Source organism: Alligator sinensis, unplaced genomic scaffold (assembly GCF_000455745.1).
Source record: "Alligator sinensis unplaced genomic scaffold, ASM45574v1 scaffold571_1, whole genome shotgun sequence".
In the NCBI taxonomy this organism is placed as follows: Eukaryota; Metazoa; Chordata; order Crocodylia; family Alligatoridae; genus Alligator; species Alligator sinensis.
Window position 1 is genome coordinate 90,347 of NW_005842300.1, and position 25,239 is coordinate 115,585.

The window sequence follows — 25,239 nt, forward strand, 5'->3', positions numbered from 1 at the left end:
ATCCTTAGTTGATTTAAATCAATGGCTCTGCGACCTTCAGTGGACCTATAGCACTTCATTTTGAGGGTCTGGCCAAAAGCTTTCAAAGACCTAGGGTAGATTCTCTCCTAAGCATTTAACAACTGGTGTTTCACCTCTCCTAACAGCATTGAAGCCTCCACTCCTCCAAAAAAATCCTGCCCAGGCATATGCATCAAAGGTCTGGGTGACCCTCGTGCATACACCATGATCCAGGAGGATTGAGGGTTGCCACCACCAACAGCATTGGGCAGACTCACGAAATAGGGACGGTTAGCAGCGGGATTTGTGCCACTTGCACAAGAGGAATGCACAGAACACAACAGACTCTGCATTTGTCCTGGGGCAAATCCAAGAATTATTGTATAAAGCGAGCCCTAGATGAGGCCCTTATTCCAAGAGTATGTGTTAAACACTGTCCAAAACTTAGGACAGCTCATCTAGCCTGCGCTCTTAATAGTGACAGTACAGCTTGAGGCAGAAGGAGAATGAGAGGGGGAGTGAATTAATAGGGGACATCCAGGGGTCTGGAGAGCCCATGAACCTGTAGCATCAGCTGAGACGAATGCAGTTCTTGAAGCTTCTCCGCACAAGTGAACACCGAGCACTTTGCTCGGTGATCTGTGAAGCAGCAGCCATGAACCGAAGCCCGTTCTCCGCGCTGCTCGCAGCGTTTAGTTCAGTTCCTCTTCGGTGAGAAAAAGGGACCTTCCAAACGCGCCCTGTTGGAAGTGCCTAATACATCAGTTCCTCCATCGTAAAGAACGGTAGTTGCCATCTGATACGATTTCCCGTGCGATCTGCTCACTGTAAGCAAATTCCACTTTTATTGCCTTTTTCAGATGCTTCTCTTAGAAGAGGTGGTGCCATCTGATGCACACATTGCCTGAGTGCCATTGTGCTGCTCTCCATGCTAACAGATGGCAGTGTGTTTAGTAGATAAAGGTTATACGACTCAGCGAGGCATCTGCAGACAGAGACCCTGCTCCTGACAAACAATGCATCTTGCTTTCCGCTCTCCATTTTCCAACCCCCCTCTCGCCCCCGCCAACATGCTGCTCCCGGCTGCACTTGTGGTTTGCGACTGCATCTGCTGTCTCCTGCACAGATGTTTGTCTCATTCACTTGTATGGTTAATGGTGGAAAGGCTGCGTACAGCAGATGCTCCTGAGTGAGTGATCTGTCCTCCCCTGACACATTTTCCACACAAACAGCAGATTGCATCAGTGCCTTGGCTGGAAACTAAAAAGAAAGTGAAACTTGTGCAAATGTTACTTGTTTTCTTGCTCAGGCACTTGCAACCGCTGATGGTGATCACGGACTTCTTTCAACTTAAAGCCCCATATCTTATCTGTGTTTGAGTGAGATTGTTGCTAGAGCTATTTGCTTTAGCTCTCAGTGCTCTCTTGAAAACCCCTGTGCCAATAGCCACCCCTCTCTGATATAGGAATAAACCTGCCTCTGGTTTTTCTTGTGCAGCATTGTCATTTGTCATCCTTGCCTTTTTGGCAACCAGATCCAACACAGCCCTGTCTGGTGCTCTTCTAGCTGCTTCCTCATTCCCTTCTGGGTTAACAACCCTTTTTCCCTGAGAGAGGAAGGAGACGATGACTGCATGCAACCGTGAATATAATTTCCCTTTTTCTCTGTGTACTTGTGGTTGGTGCATACAATAGCGCTTGGTTTATGTGCTGTCTTTGACACTCAGGTTTCTTTACAGCCAGTAAACCATCCCTTCTGCACTTGGTGGCTTTCTTATTTGTTCTCCTTATTTCCCATGTTCATTAGCTCTCCTTTCATCCGCATCTCGTATTACCCACCGATAGGGGTAGATTTCTACATATCTTTGTAATCTTTTATACCCAAGCCCATTTTTCTCAAGTGACATGATGCAGTTGGTGCTGGTCCTGCTTTGAGCAGGGCGTTGGACTAGACGTGACCTCCTGAGGTCCCTTCAACCCTCATTTTCTGTGATGTGTCTATGACATCTCCTAACACAGCATACACACTAGAACTAGATGCAGTCACCACTTACACCTTTCAATTTTTGGTTTCCTGAGTGTGAGTGTTGTAGGACCATATTGGTGGTGTTCAAGGATAGAAGATGAGTGACCCAGTGTGACCCATTCACTTCACTTCTGCACTCGGCATCAATCAGTTTGTGATTCTCCCTATGGACCAGGGAGCACAGACTACTTGCCCACTGCTCCTTGTCGGGAGCCCTCTGGGTGGCAATGGGTGGGGAACTGAAAGTGCTGGGTTGGCCCTGAGTAGAAAAAAAGCTACCCCATTACTTTGAGGGGGGCAAAGTAATCTACCCTGACTCAACTGCAGGGGCAAAAGTATGGCTCTGGGTAGATCTTCACAGTAATATGAAATTGTAGTTCTAGCACATGAGAGTGCAACTATTTGGGCTTGATTTAGTAAGCCTGTTTTCTCTTTTCATGAACATGGAAAACATATATTGCATAATGGGGGCTGCAAGGTATGCTCCGTCCAAATGACTGCAGTTGGTTTTGTGGCATGGCAGAGGTTACAGAGCTTGTCTTTATACAGTGGCATTGTATGCATAGTCAAGCATACCCACGGGGCAAAACACAGGGTTTGCTGGCTCCTGCTGCAACAGCACAGTCGGCAGGCAGCCTGACAGTAAGAGGAGAATGGTGACAGCAGCTTTTTGGGGGAACCCCACGTTTTGTTGGGAAATCCCTTACCAGGTTTTAACACATGATCGTAGTCAACTTATTGCAGCCACCCTGTCTGCGTGTGCTAATGTTTGCATAGGTAGACTAATTGACTGGAAGGGATTACTGTTTATCCGGCTCAAACAAAAAGAGAACATATGAAGGTTAAAAAAAAAAAAAGGAGAAGGGTGAGAGAAGAAAGAATAAATGAATGGAGGTTGAGGGAGTGAAATGGTACTATTTTTTAAGCACTGGTGATAATATTTAGCTACTTCAGTCCATAGCTACTGATCTGTTGAAAACCGGCTGGAGTTGTAGAACGATTTTTCCAAGTGCAGTGCACTTCTGAAGCTCATAGCATTGCTATTTCTGTGCTTAAACAATGTCTTTATTTTTCAACATGCAAGGGTTTGTGGACTTTTCCACCTTCTTCCTCAGTAAAACCGTGACACTAAGGCTTATCTGCCCCCCCAAAGGGAATTGTGAGGCTTGCTATGTGTTTGTAAGGAGCTTGAAATCACTAGATGCAGCGTAAATTTTCTTATTTTACTGTGTATTTACATGTATAGTCAAGCAGATTTCTATAAGAAATTCTGCATATAAATTTCCAGCCTGAGATGTAAGTACACTTCACAGTGATTAGCGGAAAGTGATTATTTTGTAGTAGGGCTTTGCGAAATTTAGCTGGGTGTTTCATTTTGACGCTGTTTCGACTCATTTCGCGTTTGAAACAGTAAAATCGAAATGAAACAAAAGGCTTCACAACAGCCTCGAAATGAAATGAGGGCATTCGAGAAGTTTTGAAAGTTTTTAAATGTTTCAAGTTTCGAAGCTGGGCTTGCTTGCAGGGAAACAGAAACTAAGGAGAGGAAGGGGGAAATGGGGGAAGGACTGCTCTCATATTGACATGTGTATGGCCAGTGACTGTGATCCTTTCCTGAGGTCCCTTCCAATCCCAGTGCTCTGGGGGAGGGACAGAAAGGCAGCTGTGCGTTAACACCCACCCACTGTCACATGTCATAAGTTTTGCCTGTCAGCAGCTTGAGGTGCAGTTCCCCAGAAACCCCTGCACCTATCTCCTGGAAACTTGGCAGGCTTTGTGGCCTCAGCAGGGGCTAGTAGGGCTACATGAAGCTTTGGGGGATGACTCGATTCGGAGGAGATTTGGCCTGATTCGGTGGCTGAATCTCCAAATCCGAATTGAATCAAGGGACCAATAGAAAGGTCCAAATCAATTCGAAGCTCTCCAAACTTTCAGAAAAAGATTCGGATAGCTTCAATGATTTGGGCAGTCCCTGCCCGCTGCAGAAGGGAGCTGGAGCCGGATGTGGAGCTGGTAAGTAGTAGGTGGGGAAGGGGGGTCTGGAGGAGGGGGGAGGGGGAAATGTAGGGATCCCTGCCGGACCCCATTTCCTTCCTGCCCCCCTGAGCACCCTCTGACCCCTGCCTTCTCCCCAAGCCTCCCCCATGGCTGTCCGGCCTGCCCCAGCTCCCGGTGCTTTAAAAAACCCCTCCTACTCACCAGGTGCTGCCAGGTGGGGGGTGATCCCTGCTGCCCCCCACTGCCCCATGCTGCATGGGGGCTCTGCCATGATCCTCCCCAAACCACCCCCCGCTGTCCCAGTCCCCCCCAATGGCTCCTCTGCCTGCCGCAGCTTCAGCCCTTTAAGAAAAAAACCCACAAAAAATACCCTGGTTTCACCAGCTCCTGCAGTGGCCTCAGGGCTTCGGGTGACTCATACAGATCCCCGCACATGGTGTGGGGCGATGAGGGGCAGTGAGGATTGCCCCCTGCCAGGCAGGAGCTGGTGAGTCTGGGGTTTGGGGTTTTTTTTTTCCCTTAAAGGGCCAGAGCTGGGGCAGGAGGGGCAGCCTGGGGTGGCTGAGATGGGGGGTTGGGAGGCTGGGGCACAGCCCCCCCCCCCCCCCCCCCCCCAGGAGGGGGGGGGCGCCAGCCACAGGCTGCCAGGCTGATCCTCCAGGTGCAGCATCCGGTGAGTCAGGGCTTTTTTTTCCCAAGTGCCGGGAGCTGGGGCGGCCGGGCAGCCATTTCTGAGCTGGGAGAGGGCAGGGGATGGGGCTGGGTGATTCGGAGATTCAGAGATTTGGCAGCAACAAAATTAAACAGTTTCACCGAAGTTGCAGGACATATTTTAATGCATGTTGTCAATCCTAACCTCCATCCTCCAGTGTTTACATATCATTAAATGCAGGCAGCTTGGTTTAACATGAAAAAGCAAGCTACCTATATTAAATGATTACCTGTTAGCCTACCAGACTGAGGAATAAGAAATTCAAGAGAGTAAATTGTGTGAGTTTTCTGCAGTCCCCCCCAACCCTGCAGTAAATGTTGAAGATTCAAGCTTTAATACTTTGTGTCCATGAGCTTTGATTTTTATGTATTTGGTGGGTTTAATGAAGGCCAACAGAACAGTCTGTCAAAGACCTGTCAGACCTAATCCAAGGCAAGTTTTTCAAAGCTAACAAAGCTCAAAACTTCAAACTTTTTCCTTTAGGCAGAAGATGCCTGGATCCCTTAATCCATTTGCTTTCATATTAGCAAACTAGAATTGGTTCAGCTCATGCAAGATTATTTCTGTTCAGCTTCTAATTCTTTAGCTCAATTTGCTCAATGAAAACTTGCAATTTCCCTTGTTTTGATCAGTATGTACACACTGAAATTAGTATACACTTGATAAGAACTCCCTGCTAAATAGTCTGTAAGATGGAAATTATTTTCCTTTAGAGAGAAACACCCTGTTTATTATTAACACTATTTCTTTGGCATACCCTACTCTGTTACTCACCATTCTCTATATGATGGCCAATTAAATATTATGCTACAAATCAATATTGATAGATATAAAGTAGTGTAATTTTTTTGGTTTTATGGATTATGCTAATGGCCATCTGCTTATTATTGATAACTTGTTCTTCAGTTACTAGTGGGGGTTGAAAAAGCTGCCTGGTTAATTATAGAGGGAGATACTTGGTTTATAATGCACTTAGCAGCACGACCCATTGTCTTTAGCGATTCAAGTTACGGTAACTGCAATTAGTGCAATTCTGTTAGGGTCTGAAATACGCCCAGTCAGTATTTCTGGAGCACATACGTTAAATGTTTAGACATCATCCTGAGTGATAAGAAATGTATCCAATCAAGATTCTTGATTGAATAAATAGATCATTTGAGTGTGGATACATGACTACACTTCATAGCAGAGTTGTCGAAATTCTGTTAAGGATAAAGTGCAAAAAGCTGAGGAATAATCCTGAGTTACCAAATACAGAACAGTTTAAAGAACAAAACAAAACCCATGGGCAAGGATGCCCTCCAACAGCTACGAGAATTATAGTGAGATCCAGCAATGACAATATTTGGAGGCTGGAAGAATTTCTCTCCCATGGTTGGAACAGACCTCGATGGATGGGTGGAACATATCTCACTGTATTTATGTACTTAGCTTTTAGAGCTGGTGAGAAATTTCCTGAGCAAAGTTTGTTTGGGACAGTTTCCGAGGTCTAGGATGAAGTGTCTGTTCAATACCAGAATAGGACCCTCGCGCACACGAGGATAGCCAGTAACTCAGGAGTTCAAGCACTCACCTATTCTGTGGGACACCTCACTCCAGGACTCCACTCTTGGTTTGTCACTGGGTCATGTTTTGCAAGTTTCTGGAGTCTGCAGTTAAAATTGAGCCCTTCATGAGTGCATCCAGACATGCATGGACATTTCGTTCCCTGGGGACAAGTAGTGACGGCGCAGCTTGCACCACCACTTATCCCTGGGGAATGCCCTTGCCACACACGCTTTCCCGCATGGCAAGTTGCCCTTAGGGGAGGTTGGGGCCAGCACCGAGCTGGACCCAGCAACCTTACTGGGGTCTGGGGGCCTTCTTGGGCTGCAGCCACAGCAATTCTGCCATGCAGAGCCTGGCCGACAGCTGCACCGTGGCTCCGATTGGCCCAGCTCCACTTTTCAGCAGCACGCTCTGGCCAAGAGTGTGTCGCACCGATTTTTTTTCCTGCATTTTTTTTCTTGACCCCTGGATATCCAGGAGTCAAAACAAATCCTGCAGAAAAGAAACGTTGCACCGTGCATGCTGGGGCAGCACGCCCTTGCAGCGTGGAGAACACCAGATTGGTACGTGGCGCTGCAGATGTGTTTGCAGTGCCATGTACCCCACGACCGCGCTTGTCTGGACGTGCCCTATGTGTGCTAATCTGCTTGTGATAGCTCCATGTGTGATCCGTTTTTCTGCAACTCCCAGAAACCCCCATGGGCTGGGCAGCAAGGAGAAAAGGAAGAGGAAGCTTGAGGTTGGAGTAAGGGGCAGAGAGGAGTGTGCACATGGAGCCTGGCCAGCCCTATGCAGAGGAGTGTGCAGCGGAGCTGGAGATTTCACTGTCTAGGTCAGCCAGGGGACTGAAGGAGCTGCACTCAGACTTGGGGTGCTTTAGGGACTAAAGGCTTGTTCGGTGTCCCAGAGGTGTAGGGGGACATTTAAGGTGCTGAGTGTACGTTGCCAAAGTGTTGATGTTTCTTTATCTTTTACCTGCTCCCTCCCTTTGGCTCATTGGCTTGTGACCCTAACCCCTATGATTTTCTATATAAAAATGGGAACTCCCCCTTGCTTTTTGTGCCAGTTTCTGGGGCCACCGGGTTGGCACAACGGGACAACTGTCCAGAAGGGCTAAGCAATGAGCAGCATTAAATTAAAAACATGGACGTTTTGCTTCCGCGGTTGCTGGAGAACTGCAGCCCTGGGAACTGTTGGATCGGGCAGACTTCCATAAAGGCAGGTGCAGTTTCTTGGTCACAAGGTTTCTCTCCCCATAGAGGCCCATCTTTTCACAGGAAGCAGATGCTGCTACATTTTGGTTGCAACTTGATGACCGAAATGAGGTGGAGTACCTCAGATTCCTTCCTGGCATATTTTGGGAAGAAAGGCACAAAAAAAGAAAAAAAACCCCCATCAGTTAGGAATTTTCTCCCATATCTGCCTTTTAAGTAGTCCAGTTGGGTGATACTAAAAAGTATGGCTTCATTTGCCCAGCTGTCTGCCTACTCAGCACAAGCAGAACAAAGAGGTGTGAGAGAGATTGTGGGGCCTGTTTATTACCATATGTGATCCAGCTCTACAAAAATTAAATATTGCTTCCATAAGAAAGAAAACAGGCTCAATTGTTCGGTGATGCTTTTGTCCCACCTCTTGATCAGCGGCAGAATGGTTAAAAAGAAAAAAGCTCACTAAAGGATGGATGTTTTAATGAACATTTCCTCTGGCTTTTTTTAATCCAGTCTAATCATCACCTCTTGTGAAGGGAAGCTGCAAAGCAGTAAGCAGCCATCAACAGTGTGGAAGTTTGCCTTTTTCTCCCTAAGAAACAGTCTCCTGCGAATTGATTTAGTAGCAGTACTTTGTGAAATTACAACTCTGCACGCTCCTCAGGGGAGGCTCATTAATTAACAGCACCATCAGAAGTTCCTCTTCATCTTTTGCTGAGGCAACCGGGGTCTTCAATTAAGTTCTGCTGCAGTTGCTTTGGAGCACCTTTTGGAGAAGGCACTGGCATTTCACTGTCCGGTGCAACGGGCCCTGCATGGTCCCTCCCTTGAAGAACTACATTAACAGCCGTCACAAAACGATAGGGTAGAATTGGGGTGAAGTTTTTAAATTTAATTTCAATCAATGCTACTTTAAAGTCTATTATTATTTTAAGTGAAGTAGTTCCCTAGGAGGCTGGAGTGGAATAACCGACAATGATTTTCTGCCTTTGGTTTATGACAGGTTTACATGGCTGTGGCAAAGCTCGGTTGCTTTTCTCTTGATGTAGAAAGTGCCCCCAAAAGCGGTCCTTTTTTTGTTGCTGTTGTTGTTATCTCCTTTCTCCTCCCTGCCTCCCCCTTCTCTGTCTGTCTCTTGTTCCTGCCCTGTTTCTAAGCACATATATCCTGTTTGTTCTGCCACACTCATAGCTATCCTCTTACCCTATGCTTGTCTTCTTTTGTTCTATTTTTTCCAAGTTTTGGATCTTTTAGCTTCCTCAGATACTTGGAGGCCTAGTCACATCACTTTCAGTTGTGCCTCATATTTGTCGGCCACGGATAAAAGGCAGCGGACAGGGATTCCCGTGTCTTGCAGCAGACTTACCTCTCACGACACTTCCCTTTGCTTCCCTCAGGGTCGCTCTTACATTCTTGAATCTAGCACAACTCTCATTCTTCCACAGCAGAGAGAAATTTCTTAGGACAAAAATTGCGTTACATCATTGAAAGATGGCCCTGGAAACATTATAATCTATTGCTGAAGCTGGAAGAAATGCAAGAGTTATCTCATCTATTTATGGAGCAGAGCTGATTACTTTGGGAAGCCCACGGATCTGACATAACCACGTTGTCTTTGAAGAGACCTGTTGAACGGGAAATTTCTCCACCTCGAGCCTCTTGTTGTTTTGAAGTTGAGCCATATCACAGAGGACCTGCTTTAGGTGTTGCTGAAGTGCTAGTTTTGTCATCAGTCACTTTGGAAGACGCGCCGTGATGCAAAATGATTGGCAAAACTCCTCTTGCTGTTAGCCAGGAAATAATGGGTAGAATCATACAGAATGCCACCCAGGTTTTTATCTCGCTCAGAAGCTGTAAATGAGTTCAGACAGAGTTTTGTACAGCAGCCAGGTTGGAAAAAGGACGAGATGTGATCTAAAGCGACGAGAAACCTGTAATTGCTGTTTTGCCAGTATTCATGTGTGAACGCTATACTTGTTCAAATCTGGAAATACCTGCTCTAAGGTGAAGGGTTGATAGTTCTGCCAAAAAGCAGAGGTTTTGATATGAAAAATGACAAAATTCAATCCCACAAGAAGCTTTGTGATCTTTCCTGGATGCATCTGACAAGTGCAAATTTGCAGTTTTCAAAGCGAACTCGCCGAGGATGGCCCGTACTTTTTTACGGTTTCAAAAATGACCGGTGTGAGAATAATAGATCTGCTTTTCTTAACCCCCCCAAAAATGCCCCCCCCATTGTTTTGGTGATAGTCGGCATTTAGTAGGTATTAAACTTCTCTAATAGGAACAGAGAGGGGATGTACACTTTATATGTCTCAACTATCCCCAACCATTTCTTAGGGTGATATCTTTTATTGGACCAACTCTGTTTGGGGTAGAGTTAGACAAGCTTTTGGATGCCAGGCATTTTTTAATGCAAGAAATCTTCCAGAAATTACATGAGAGACAATCACGGCTACAACCTCACTCTTATTCCGGTAGACATGCCGCTCCGGTGGGACTTCCAGGAGATATTGTAGGTTCCCGTTCTACTAACCTTTATTCCCCTGGGGAAATATATGTACTTTATGGACACTTTCATTTTCCAAGTGCTTCACCCCCTTCTTCCATATGTCCTTTTTCACAGCTACCCTTCCTAGGGAAAATCCTCAGCTGTGTTCGTTCTGCTCAGAGGGTACTCTGCTGCTCTGTTTGCTGTCCTGCTCTCTCCATGGAGCTCCAAGTCCTACCAGCTTGAACAACAACGGCTGTATTAATAAGATGACAGAATAGCTGCAAGAAAACAGGTTTGATTCACCCTCACATTTTACCAATCCTGGGCCACTGTTTGAAGGCAAAAAAAAAAAAATCCTATTAAACTCAGACATGCCACTGCCATCGTGGAGGAGGAGAGAACACACATGTGCCAGATGGTAGTTGCATTGCTTAAAGCACTCGGGGCGTGTCGAGCTGATCAGCGCAAGGAAACCAATGTAGAAAGGCTGTACGTAAGCCTTCTGCAGTGAAAATACAAGATGCAGTTTTAGTAGTCCTGCATAAGTCACGTTTGTGTTGCATATTCATGAGCACAATTTGCCTACATCTTATCTATTACCTTATTTGCATATAGACAAACTTCTTTATTTCTACAGTGCGTTCTTGTAAATACTAGGTCCCAGAGAGAATTTCTATCTGAGGAGGGTAACTAGCTCTAGACGAGGCTCTACAGCAGCACCCTCTGGGCTGTGCTGACCTGGGACGTGCATTGATCCTCTCCATCAATACAGCTCATTTTGCCTGGCTGCCCGGTAGGCTAAAGATCATGGGCAACTTACTCTGCACCTTCCTCCAGATGAGCTTTGCACCATCTGGGCTGCTGTGCCCTGCATTACGCAGATGAATTAAGGCAGAGCTGCAGAAAAGACCAAGGACAGGTAGAAAAAAATGAGAAGCTGGATGAGCTGGGTGGAAACAGTTTCTGTCTTGGATTCTGCTATAGAAATATGTAGCAGATGGGAATAGGAGCCACAAGAGCAGTGATCCTTCCTTCCGTAGTCCTTCCTTCATGTACTAATTGCTACGAGCTAGGTTCCTCTACCTGTGTATTGCTGAATGTGAAAATCTGGCCCTTTGTTATTGAAAGCATCAGTTCGCTGAAACTAAGCCACGCTGGAAATGTGCTTTTGAAGGTGCTGTGCATATTATGGTGCAGCTGCAGAAGTTTTGTGCGTTTTCATGGGGGAAATAAAAAGCCGCATTGTGCCCAGATGAGTATATTTTATGACTCATGACTAAGGTGGGCTGCATCTGTCTCCTTTTGCAGTTTGAAGACTTTAATAGACAAGGCTGGAAACTTTGCGAGCTCCCTGTGCAATCAGCTATCCTAGGGGATTGGCTCAGGCAGTTGAGAGAAAGTCGGAGCCTGAGCTAAAAGGAATTCATGGGAGGATTGATGGAAATGAACTGCACAAGGCAGATTGATCTTGACATGCAGAATCTTTCTTCCAAAAACAATCCATTTTGGTGGATACTCATGAAAAGCAATAAATGCCGAGTAATTGACTTGAAATCCATCTGTGGTCAAAATGATTTTTATGAAATGTATCCTTTCTCTAACGGGCCTCAGAACACGTCAAGTAACAAATAAAGCTCTGGGCAAACAACCGGCACTCGGGTTTAAAAACAACCAAGCAAAATGCATCATTCTTCTAAGCACTGTGGCACAATGCTAACATTTCAGTTTTTGGTATTTGGCACACAGCTAACCAAGCTGCTGACTGCTAAATGGGTCCATATTTAATAATATAGGGGTATGTTTTACCTGTGTTAGCCCCAACATTCATGGGTTAATTAAGCAAGACTCAATTCTGTTGGTATAAGCATCTTCCTTTCGCCCCGTGTTGGCAGTGGTTGTAGGGGGAAAAAAAATAAGTACATCTATCTGGGTTTCCCGTGATTCATTGATGCCACAATTCACGGAGCCCTTCTGTACTCAGTGTTGCAGGTGAATCTTTCTGTTCCCTTTAGTGGCTGTGGGAGGAAATGATCTATGTCCAGAAAATTTATTTTCTGGAAGGAGCCAGGCTAGGTGATATGGGTCTTGCTTATCTTGATAACCGTGCTCCATACTGACTGTTATTTATGAAGGCAATGTCTGGAGATAGAGTGACCAGAAGAGGACCCACAACTTTTTGCGTGATTGAGTGTTCTGTAAGTCTGTCTTATTGCAACAAAGACAAGCTGGTACATTATAGTCTCCCCTATGCAACAGGTTTCAGAGGGACATCCTTGCCAATTGTGATATTTGGGCATCTTGGCCTATGTTCTGTAGTCCCAGTTAATGAAGACATATCTTGAGTTACATAAAGAAGGGGAAAGGCCTGATTTAATAGGGTTATATAACACATTTTAACCATCACCCTGTTATCAAACATGGTGTTTGTTCATACATTAGAACATAATATAAACACTCCTCCTCCCCCCCCCTTATCTGTATTGAAGTTGATTATGCATCTGCCTATATTTTTAGTGTGAAGCATAAGCTAAAACATGCAAATTTCTGGCCGATAAGATGTTGCATTGTCAAAGCATCTGTTCCCTCATTCTCACCTTGGAGCAGATGTAGAGTGCCGATAGCCTTCCCCAGGTGTTGTTGTCCAGAGGTTTCAGTGCGTGGTCAGGGCAAATCCATAGAGTCATACACAACCTGACTAGCTGCTTATTAAGAGCTTTTGGCTTTGGCTGTTGTTTAAAGTCAATATTCTTTTTCGGTATTGTGCACTTCCGGCCACGTGACTTTCTGGGCATTCGTCTTCTGAGATAAGTAAAGCTGTAGACTTGTAAGCAGAGAAGTGGTGAGGATGCCGAACAGAAGTTTATGAAGACAGACAATTTTGGGTCATGCGGTCAGAACACAGAGAGTTTAGACAATGGATTTGTGTAGGATGGTTTGGTTAGGGATGATCCTGCCTCATAGAGAGGATTGGACTATATGATCTCCAACCCTTCTTTTCTATTGTTCGATGGATTTGATAAATAGTATAATGGAATTGGTACCCAGGAGAGTTATGGGAAGGGACCAAGGGGTTACTGTATATTTATTGTTGAGGTTGGCTATGATTGTACACTACATTGCAGTTATCTCAGTTTATCAATCTGTTGGATAAGCTGCCCTGTACCTTCCAATATGTTGGTTGCCTCTCTGTGTGGAGGAAGACATTTAGATATGTGAGTCCAGAGCATGGCTCACATATCTGTGTGGAGATGCTTGAGAGAGTCCAAAGGAGGGCCACATGCATGATTAGAGAGCAGGTCATACAAGGAGAGGCTTGGGACTGTTCATCCTGGAGAAGAGAAGACTCAAAGGGGACTTGGTAGCAGCCTATAAGTATATTAGGGACATACATCAGAGACTGGGGGAGCATCTGTTCACCAAGGCACCCCAGGAGGAGACAAGAAAAAATGGGCACAATGTGATTGAAGATCGCTGCAGACTGGACATAAGGAAAAACTTTACAAGTTGAGTGCCGAGGGTCTGGAACAGGCTCCCTGAAGAGGTGGTATAATCACCCACTCTGGCTATCTTCAAAAAGCATCCTGATGCCCACCTTGCTGGCCCCAGCAGTCTTTCCTGCCCAAGTGCAGGGGGGGCTGGACCCGATGATCCTGTAAGGTCCCTTCCAGCCCCTAACATCTATGAATACAGAAAACCCAGAGGTGATTCTGAGTAAAATCTCTCCCTAGTCCTATCAGTGCTGGAATTTACTGATCCTAGCAGGATACAGTGGTATCCCACTGTCAGTATAACAGTTCAAATACTTTTTTGGAGTCTTTTGAAACTGAATGCAAAAGTAAATTGCACATGGGGAAAATCTACACTACAAAGGCCCAGCGTTCAGCATGAGAGACAGCGCATTTGGTGATCAAGAGGGAGAAACTGCTGTGTTTTAAACAGAGGCTACTGAGAAAGAAATAAATGATCTAAATACAATATGGCAGTAGCCACACAATTACCCAAAAGGTGTGAAGAATTCACATCAGAAGCTTAGAAACACACTATTTTCCCTTCAGCTTGCCATCACTGCACCGAGTTTCAGTTTTCTTCCAAGGGAGTTTCATATGCAGTAGGATCAAATTTTAGGCACCATTTCAAATGCCTGAGCACATACTTAACTCTGACTTTAATAGAAATTAAGCATGGCTTAACATCAAGTTGATGATCAAGTGCTTTCTGGATAAAACTAATGTGATAGGGTGGATATGATTCAGATGGCAGCAGCCTGGAAATGAAAGGCTTCCTTACCTACCACAAACTGTCGATCAGAAAAGTGCTTCTGTGAATGATTGTGTCCCAGGCATAACTGGGGTGGTGGAGATAATAGGGGTTTCAGATATACAGGTGGAGAAAAGCTATGGAAAGAGCAACTTGAGGAGAGAGACTGATGATCAGGTAAGGCAGGAAGTGGCCCAGGAGAGTGGTCGGGAGGCATTGCCCTGGCTACGTAACATAAGGTCCCTAATCTGGGATCCAAAGAAGAGGTTGAGTCTGAGTTCCTTTGTTTCCCTTCTTTGCAGAAGGGAAAGGGAGGGCCTTAGACGTAAAGTGACCCACAACTAGTGCAAACCTCGGATTTGGGAGTGGTTCAGTTCTAGACTTTGGCATATGATTTTGAACTTTACTACCCAGAGGGACTTAGCCTCCCAGTTCCACAGACAGAAGGGAAATGGGTCTCAAAGGATTACAGTCCCATCCCTGATGAGGGTAGCATGAGACACCCTGCACATGGAAGGAACCCTCTTGGCTAAGTACAGACAGTCAAAAAGCCTGAGGCTGAATTGATTCAGTCTTTGCAGGTAAGTCTAAGATGTAAAGATTAGCCAATAAGCAAATGAACAGGCATTCACTTAGATTCAGGAAATGCAGCCACATGCCTGCAGTGGCTCAAGCCAGAAGCCAGGGGGCACGGGGCGGGTGTCAGAGCACTGCTCTCTGGCACATAGCCAACATGGGGCTTGTGTTTGCTTCCTCTTCCTGCTGCCTCTGAGGTCTCCGGAATTTGCAGCCCACATTCACAGCACCAGGACTCTGCAGGGTTGCTCATCACTTCCTGCTTCCAGGTGCCCCTGGGATTTGTAGTCTACAGCAGTAGGTAAACAGGACAGGGCAGCTCCGTACTTGGGGGAAGGGGAGTTTAACCCCCCTCCCTGGTCCCAGACCCCAGCACGGGTTTGCCCAGGAGGTGGGGGGTTGGTCAGTGAGCTGGCCAGTGAGCAGCCCTCACTGATTCAGCTAGGGGGCAGAGGGGCAGGCTGAGCCCTGGTCTCTGAAGAAGACAGCTCAGCCTAGCCCAAGGCTGCAAAGCATGCTGGGGGGACTCTGATTTAACTTGAACCAGGAAGGGATCTGGGACAGAAGATTCATAAACTGGTTTGACCTAAATCAGTTAAGTCTGATACTACATTCATTCAGCCAGGTTTATCTTAAACCAGTGTCAGCCATTTTGAAACTGGTTTGTGTGCACTGAACTGTTCTGTTACAGGTTTAAACCAGTTTCTGATCACTTAAACCAGCTGACGTGTATCTTCTGTCCCTAGCCTTTGAGTTCTTAACAATCATGAAAATAAGTCACTAATAACCTTGATTTGATCCTGCCCTGGTGAAAGTCTCGCCAGGGCATCTGTGGGATGTAACACTATGCAGCATGCACTTTTAATACCAAAATGACCTGAACAGCCTACAGTAAGCAACATGTTACCCTTTGTAGAAGTGCTTCGTGAAACTTTTAATTTGTGTTGCCCTCTGGGAGTGCTCCACGTGGACTGCTGCCATTGCTCTTGGCTGCGTACATTCTCGTTAAGGGGTGAAGTCTGAGCTGAGCTATACTGGTGCCAATCTGAAGTAAAGATAACTTTAATTAAAGGTAGTCACTCATGTATTGTATATGTGACTTCTCCTGCTGGCTCCCTGATGGAAGAGCCTCTTCAGTTCAGTCAAGCACTGGGAACAATGTATTGTCTTGGGGTGGGTACAACTCTTTCGTTCCTTCTTTTTAAATACAGGACTGGCCCTAGTTTTCTAGCTGTAAGGTCTTCTCTGTTTTATTCTTGCATTCCTATTTTGAAAGATCAACACGTTGCATCAAATCCAGCCCATGTTTTCTTGGAAAAAAGATGGTAAGTTGTATTAAATGAGTTAGTAATTTTTGGTGATGAAAATGGGAAGTAGGATGAGATCATCAACCGCCTCATTTCCAAAGGTACAAAGGAGAGGCTAATGCAGTAAGACTGCACACCCTATCCACTCAAAGAATGCCTCCCCCCCTTGAAATATCATAAATAGATCAAAGGCCATTTTGCACCCAGATGACTTAATAAATCTTTACAAGGGGAAGTGAAGAATAACCTACTCCGACTGAAACTACAGGGGAATGTCAGGCAGACCAAATGCAATTATCTAAACTGGAATATGGCCAGGATATTGTGGTTAATTAAAATTACCTTAGGATCTTAAATAGCCAGAAGTAGTCAGGATCTAGGTTGATGTCATTCCTGAATGATGGCAGGTCTAATAGAACAATTTTCCTTTGTACCGAGTTAGGTCACTGGTTCAGAGCTGATGCTGACTGGGAATGCCACATACTGCATAGCCTGCTCCATAAAGAGAAAGTAGGTGGCTTGGCTCAACTGAGCAAAATAACCCAACTCCAGTGCCCTCTGGTAGCCCAGTGGGATAGGTAAAGAGGCTCCATTGGCCAAATCTGGCTCATGGGCCGTATGTTTGACACCCCTGTTCTAAGGTGCCGTCTATGCTGGTGATATTTCAAACTCCATGCTTCTACTGACAGGGGGTTGTTATCTGTCCTCATATCCTCGTATTTCTTCCCATTTTTCAGCAAACGCATACAAGAATGAATTCTACTTTCTGGAAGTGTTTGATAAGATCTCGTTGTGTGAGAACAAAAGAGCAAAGCCATCTTGAACGTAGCATTACAGTCTGATTTGAACCAGGCTCACCTCAAGCTGTGCTGATTTTGGAAGTGGTTTGCAATCCTTCTTTTGGAAGCGATTCATAATGTGAATCCCTCTTCCCTCCCCTGACGCTCGCTAAAGCTGCAGTTTCATTACGGACTCCATATGGACGTGAGGGCCTGCCTTTGTGGAGCCGGTTTGATTTGATTAGCAACAAATGACGAGGCAGGCAATTAAGCATGTTGAAAAGCCAGCGTTATGGTGCAAAAGCTCTAAGATCAGTCGATTAGCAGCCTTGCCCCTAATCACACACCTGTGACCTAGTGATATGCAAAGCCAGGTTCCCTCCTGAAAGTGGATTCTCCCCCACCCCTCCCAGTTCTTGTAATATTTCAAGGGGCAGGACTGGGGCCGTAGAGTATCGTAGACCTTTGTGTGCTCCTTCTCCCTAAGCCAATTCATACTTTGCTTTTGAATTTAGTCCGCAGGCCACTTCACTGTGGTTCAGAGCAGCCGCAGCTCAAAGACACGCGTGTGCACACCAGTGTAGAGTTTTCCAAGAAGCAATCTGTTTCTGTTAGTCATTAGCGGGGTTCTCAAAGCCACCCTCTCTTTTATGTTGTCTGTGCTTCAGCGGGAATGGTTAAAAAAAAGGCAAACTTTTGTACTTCCTTATTGAGCTGTCTTTCATGTTGTAGCGAAGGAAGAGAGATCTTGTTATCTCAAGGAACCAGATGAAAGGCAGGTCTCACTCCAGCAGACGTAAAGCTCATGTTTTGTTTCGATTGGGTGCGTGGTTGTGGTGAGTGCTGAAGCTGCGCAGCAAAGTTGATTAATTAAAAGTTAACAGTAATGCAAACTTTAATTTTACCTCTGATTCATCATCCATTCTGTTTTCTCTGTCAGCCTGGGGACCTTCTCCTGGCAGGTTATTATTTATCACGGTCTACAGCGGCTCTCTCCTAAATGCTGATAATGATTTCCAAAATGACGTTGCATCTTATCTGCTTCTGCTACTTTTTTCCCTTTTGTTTGTAATGGGTTTCTTGTCAGCATATCTGTAAAGAGCTCTTTCATCCCATACCAATTCCTGCTACCATGTATACCCAATGTAATCTGTTCAAGGCACAATTAATGCTACATTTTCTGGATTATTTCAGTGCTTTGTTTACTCATAATGGAGCAAAACTAGTGTAGTGATTTTCTTTTTTTTTTAATAAAAGGTTTAATTCTGTAGGAATAGGATTGCTTGGTTTCAAATTTTAACTAATTTAAGCAGTGTTTGGAGGAAGGAAGAGGGTGGCTCGAGGACTTTTTATATCATTCGGTCTAATAAGGGAAGGCAGTAGACACACACATGGCTGAGGTGTGTGCATGTGTGTTAAAGAGGACATGAATCTAGCATTCAGAGACAGAATTTAGGAGCACCCCGCCTTTCTTTTTTATACCTGACAACAACCACACCTCAGTGATGTGTACAGTAGTCCCTTAGCTACTAGGGTGAAACCCTAATGTTGCACTGAATGTTAAACACCAATTATCATTACTGTACAAGCACGATGCAAAGAGTCGTTTGTTGGCTGTACAGTTTTGCCCTCTTACAAATTGGTAGGAGTTGCATATGTGCATCAGATGGCAGTGTTTGGCCCTAAAAGGAGAATAGAGCAACAGAAAGAGATTAGGGATGAGTGGAACAGCCCAGGGACCTGCCCTTGAAAACTACTCAGCCCTTCACTCCTATTGTAAGGCATGCCCCCTCTCCTCCCATCTGCTCCCTTTTCTGCGGAGAAGGTGAGATGCAGAAGAAACTGTGCACGTGGCAGATACCATTCCTTGTATAATGCAGGAATGGAAACCAGAGCAATGAGAGAAGAGCCAGAACTTATACAGGGATATAGGCCCAGATCAAATGAAAAAAAATCCCATCCCATCCCTACCAATAACCTGCGTGTTGCCACAGGTGCATGGCATCAGGCAGACAAACTAAACTACTTGAAATGTTCTTCAGGAGACAGGTTGAAAAATATTATAGCTCCAGGAGATTTTTTTTTTTATATATATAGTATAGATGAGGCGAAAGGGTTTGGATATACTGAACTTTGGGTATTTGTGTGAGAGACTGGAGCTGCACTGCTGAGCTTTTAATATTGGTGCAGGCCTGAATGTTTGCAAACAGCAGGATGTGTTGTTTTTGACTTGACACGTTCTCTTTGATTTTTCCTTTTTTTTGGGGGGGGAATGGAGTTTTTTCTTGTAAGCGTGCTCTGAAAAATATATTAGTAAGTGATTGCTAGTGAAGTATAGGAGTAGCGGGAGGGAGACAGATGACCAGCTTGGGGGATGGCAGGCTTAATGAAGATAGCTTTAAGTACAAGATAAACAAAAGAAAATAGCATATGGGGAAACTGGAGTAACAGTTGAATGGAGGAAGGAGGGGAGAAGTTGGAGGCAGATGCAGTAGTATATTGTGAGCTTGGCGAGCTGAGATGGAAGCTAAGAAGGCTTGAATGGTAGTGGAAATAGAGGTAGGGTTATGCCTACATGCTACAACATTGGGTAGCTTGCAGATGCTGACTAGAGCTGGAAGGGATGGGATGAATGCAGAATAGGATAACATGGAGGGGAAAGCAAAGGGATGAACGAGAAGCAGGAAGTGGAGGGCAATTAGCATAAACAGAGGAAGTCAAGAGGAGGTCTACTGATGTAGTCCTTGCTGGGGCCTGGATTTAAGCTTGTGATTTCAAGAGGAGCTTGCACATTGACCTATGAATTAAGAAGGCAGAGCAGCTTGCAGAAGCTGGGGAGTGGAAGACCAGGGTGGCATGGAGACTAGACCAAGGATCCTGTTGGAATTCAACAGAGAGAGGATCAAAGCAGCTTATGTAGAGGACTTCGTCAAACTACCCCTGGGAGTCCCATCCAGATTGCAGCCTGTCTGGCATCTCTTTCCAGTTTGTGTGAAGGAGACTTTATGGGAAAACCCAAGGAGCCATAGCGTCCCTCTCAGTGTCTTCAGGAGTAGAGGTTGTCCCAAGGCAATCACAGCTTCAGAGCTACAGAGGGGAATTCACATTGAGTTACCAGCCTACCTCCTGCAGGTGCTTGACACAGCCCTCTGGGCCTCACTAGCCATGAGCAAAATCATGACTATCTGAGAACAAGGAAGAGGGCTCCTCCAATGCATTAGGGGAGGTATCTGGTTAGCAGTTGCAGAGCTGTTTGTGGCCTTGGCCATCTGTTGCACATGAACACTTTCCTTCTTGGAATGAACCCTGAATGAATCCTGGTCATATCTCTCCTTGCTCTTCAGTCCTAGAATCGCAGTAACATCCTCCTCCTTACTGCTGAAAACTGGGTCACTCTGGTTGTAAGGAACAATCGTAGAGGTCTTGTAGAGGGTTAGCAGGGGCAGACTTCAGCCGTGTCATGCGAGTTGTGATGAACTCATAGGAAAGTAGGGCTGGAATGGACCTGAAGGTCATCTAGTGCAGGGACCTCCCTGGTTTAAACCATCTCAGACCAGTGGTTGTCCAATCTGCTTTTAAACTTTCCATGACAGTGATTTTACCCCCTTTAAAAGGTTAGAAGCAACCTGTCCCTGTGTCTTGCCATCACCATAGTTAAAAAGATCTTCCTTGTATCTAACCTAAATCCCCCTTGCACAACTTCTAGTTCAGTCTCCTGTGGACACAAGGCAACTGATCACCATGTTCTGCAGAACAACCCTTTTCATATTTGCAGCCTATTATCAAATACTCACATGGTCTTCTCTTTTCCAGACTAAATAATCCCAGTATCTCCAATATTGTTTGATATGCCACATTTTTAGGCCTTTAATCTATAAACTATCATTTAAATTGTTTTGTTTTCCTGTCCTCTAGACTCTTTCCAAATGGTCTGCAACTTTTTTTAAGTGAGTTAATGTCAAATACTAAATAGAACAATAATTGGTAATCTACTGGTTGCAAATACCAGTGCCCAGCTCCAACCCTGCGACTCTCCATGCAACGTGCAAATGCCAAGGAGATAAATCTCACAACACTCCTGCTAGTTAAATGTTTAATCATCTTCTATTTTGTACGTGGGGAATTGACTGGCGGAGTGCTAATGGGCTAAGCAATGCAACATGTGCACTCCAGCTATAGTCCTGCTCAGAGGTCAAACCTTGAGTGTTACAGAGTAGACAGATGATGACTTCCATCCTCTCCTGTTTTACAGGTGTCTGCTCCAATTAAATGTGTGGCCTGATAGAAAGGTGTTACATCCCTAGGAGGCTTTTCACTGACTTTTAATGGGCTTTGTGAACAGTAATTGTTCACAAATTGTCCAGTGCTCAGTGAACAGTAATTGTTTTTTAATTCTATTTTTCCAGATTCTGCCAGTGGGTTTCCTTGTTTTGCTCCTTTCCCCAAGCAAACTACCATTATCTTATATCATCTTGATGGTGGCAAGGGGGTTTCTGGAGCATATAGTAGTTACAGGCTACTGAAGTGCCATCCAGCTGGCTGACTTTGAAGAGCAGCTTGAGAAGTGCAGTGGCCATCCAAGTAAAGGTGATTTTGTCAGGGCTCTGGGCAGAGATGGCACTTGCTATATGGTTGTGTAGCGCCTACCACAACAGAGCTCAGACCTGGTTGGCTTTAGACATAAGTGGGATTTCCATTGTGCTGTTGTTTCTCATCATGCTGAGAGCTGTTAGACATACGTGGATTGAATCAACCGGTGCCTTAAAATGAAGATGTCTTTTGGGAAATTTCTCGCAGTTCCATAATAAAATCAAATTGTGCTCAGTCAAACTTCATTCTAAAATTAATGAACCGGATGTCTTTGAAATTTTAAGGATATTTTATGAAGAGGAAGAATGGCAAGGAGGAACTTGGAAGCCAAAGATATATTCATTTAAAAATATATATATTATTAAGTTTATCAGTCACTGGAAATGTTGTGGGTGCAAAAGCCCAATTGCTGGTACGATGGTAGAACTGGAGAGGATGCCATGGGTTGCCTTTAAAAAAAAATGGAGGAAATGTAATGCATGTTTGGAACAGGGTGATCTACCCGCTTAAAAACAGGGCAGCCAGCTCTGTTAAGGACATGCAGGTGTGGGGCCTTCTGCTAATAATGGGGTGTCCCCCTGGGAGCTTAAAACCCCAGGGGAGAAAGCTGAAAGGAGGCACACAGAGGGAATGGTTGCAAGGAGAAAAGAAGCAAGCCTGTGAGCTGAACAACTTGCTACATGGAGGGGCTGTGCTGGGGCAAGAGCCAAAGGGATCTCCTCCTAGTGCCCAAGGGAAGAAAGGCTTGATTTTATTTGGGATTTAACAACTATGTATTATTTAGGAGGACTGGCTAAGGAGCTCCTCAGGGAGCAAAACTTACCTGCAGAAGCCAGCAGGCTAGGCAGTGTGTTCGTATTTTCAGTGCTGCCCATTTTATTTCTCCCCAAGCCCCCTCAGCTCAGGTTACAAAATGGAAAAATCCTAATTCACTTTGGTTTTTGAAGATCAAAATGCTGTAGAGCAGACATCTAGCCAAGTTCTTAAATCTCTGTGTAAAACAACAACAAAAATCAATCTCCACGATCCTGTTTGCCTAGATATCAAGGCGTACACCTGTTTCTTTGAAGCTTAGGATGCTGTTAATTAACGTGCAGGAGGGATGCTTTCATCAAACTGAAGCTTTCAGAGCCAAATGTTTAAATATGTCCTAATTTAATTTGGCATATTTAATTTGTCCCAGGGTCTGATCCTGTGTCCTGGTGAGCTGGGCCTGAATGTAGAATCTGACTTCTCACAGAAACACTTTCCCAAGAGATTCATGCTCACATGGTATTTGGCACTACGCCCTTTGTGTGCTTTGAACTACCCTGTCTCTGCTATTTTCTTCTGCCTATCTGGTTGCTGGCAGTGTAGTTTATCTGAATGCCTTATAAGTATTTAAACAGAAATTACAGCAGTAGTCACTAGCTATTCAGCCTGTAGGAGACACTAAATTCAGTCAGTTGCAATCTTGGCCAAATAGCATTTATATTTCAGTGTGGCTGGTGTTTTATATGGAGCCCACTGAAATTACCTGAGCCCTTCATGAGCATTGAGTTCTCTCTCTCCAGTAAATTCCTTTTCTGGGATATTAGCAGAAAATGCAGAGCTAGAAGCACAAATTTAGGCCAATCTAATTCATTTAACGAGACTGCTCACTTCTTTGTTTGGGTCATTAGCTAACTTAGTGGGTACTGACAGATGTGCAGCTTCCCAGTCTAACTCATGGCGTTTCACAGAAAGCGCCATGAGTTAGATCGATCTGCTGCTGTGACCCATCACATGTTTGCTGTTGGGGGAAGGGAAGGGCAGTGATCGAGCTTCACTTTGGAGCCGATTCCTCTGAGGAGCTGCCTGCCTGCAGCCTGCCCCCCCTAGTCCCACCACCCCCATCCCAGCTCCATTGATGTCTGCATGATGGGAACGGGAGAAGGGAGGGGGAGAAAGCCGTGGGTTGAGGTTTGTCCGGCCTGACCTGCAGGGGCAGTGGGTGGATTGGAGCCCCCCACCTTGGGAGTGCCTTCATCTGAACCCATATGTTATGAGGGTTCATTTGTTGTGTGATTGGGCACTTTTAAAATGCTCTGCAACTGTGCACTTCTGTCAGGGCATGGCTGTAGAGCATTTTCAAGGGGCCGATTGTGTGACAAATGCCAGTTCTGTCATCACCCAGTAAGTGGGTTGTGTGCATTGTTGCAAATACTTTTCTTTTTGATTGTTAAACTAAAGAGTACCACACATCAGGCGATAGCACCACCCTACAAATGCTCATAATACCCATTCTGCCTTTTCAGTCCCAAACTTTCCAAGGTGTGTCATCATGGGGTTTCAAGCCTATTTCCCCTCTCCTGTGAGGTTTTTTTTTTGGCAGTACAGGCAGGTTTTCGTGCATGTCTTGCACTTCAAAATGACCAAGCTCTTTGAACATTGCCTAGAGCATTACTTGCCATGTGTAGTTTAAACAGGTGCCCTTTCTGATGTTGCCTGTTTTCATTTCAAAGGCAGTCAAGGAAGGTAGCGTATTAGATTTGAGTATCTACACCCAGCACATTAGCCAGGTTTCCCTCTTTTCCTTAAATATACAATATTGCAAGTTTGCCATAACATTAGAGACTTTAAAACTGAGCAGCTTGTTAAATTACCTTAAAATAATCAGACTAAACCGTGAAATGAATGCGGCGAGAAAGAAATGATGGTTTGGTTCCCTTTTTTAAATGCGACTGTCTCGGAAAATTTATGAAACATACGGAGCCATAAATTGGTAGCTAGCTAAATCAACAGCCAGCTGCCCCTCACTTCTCTGATCTGAAGCGATTTATCATAGTAGATGTACCAGATTAGAAAATTCGTGAGGAGTTTCAGCATCTCAAAGGAAACGACTACCAGAAGAGAAGTGTGACAACTGGGCACGCACCGTGGCTTATTTCTGCCTTTGTGGTTTTTTATGCTTCACAATAAACTAAGGGCTCCTAGATAGCGATAGCTGTTCACACTTCTAATTCTAAAATTAATAGAAAGTCATGGATAAATCGCATTTAAAATAGTTAAGGAGAATTGGAGTGAGGTGGAAAAGGATTCCCTCCTCGGCAACAGTGATTAAGGGGAGCTGAAGACTAGATCAAATTGCCACCTCCTCCAGCATGAAGCTTGGTTAAGGCAGCCTGATCCCAAATATCGCTGAAGTTGGGGCACGCCACCCACCCTCTCTAGAAATGAGGGGTGGGTTTGCTGCTGGTGTTGATGGGAGTGGAAATACATATGACCTTCTAAGACCAGGCTAGGCATAGGGTGGCATGTGGGATCATTCCCCCACCTCTGTCATGTCCTTATGCTCTGTTTTCCTGGCTGCTCTGCCATCTCCATTCGCTGCCTTCCTGCTTCCCCTGAGCCTGTCGTCTTTGTGCTCAGTTCTTGCCTACCAAGCACCTAGTCTCTCTCCTCTCCAGGTAAGCGATATGGATTTGCAAGGCTTCCCATTTCCATGAACAAGTTTTACAAATAAAATCCTGCTCACTTGAAAGTTCCCAGGAAACCAAGTTAAAAGCTTGGGAGTCCTATTGAAGTAAAAGGGCTTTTTAGTCTCTACGGAGACGTATTTTCCCCCCTGCTAACCCAGCTCTAATTGCCCCTCAGAAATCAGTTTCTTCTCCCTTTTTAGAACTGAATGTCATGGATATTTAAGTGAAATCTACCTTCCACTGCAAAAATACCCTACTATTGCTGGGTCACTCAGGCCAGCCTTTTTGCAACTGTTTCCGTATGG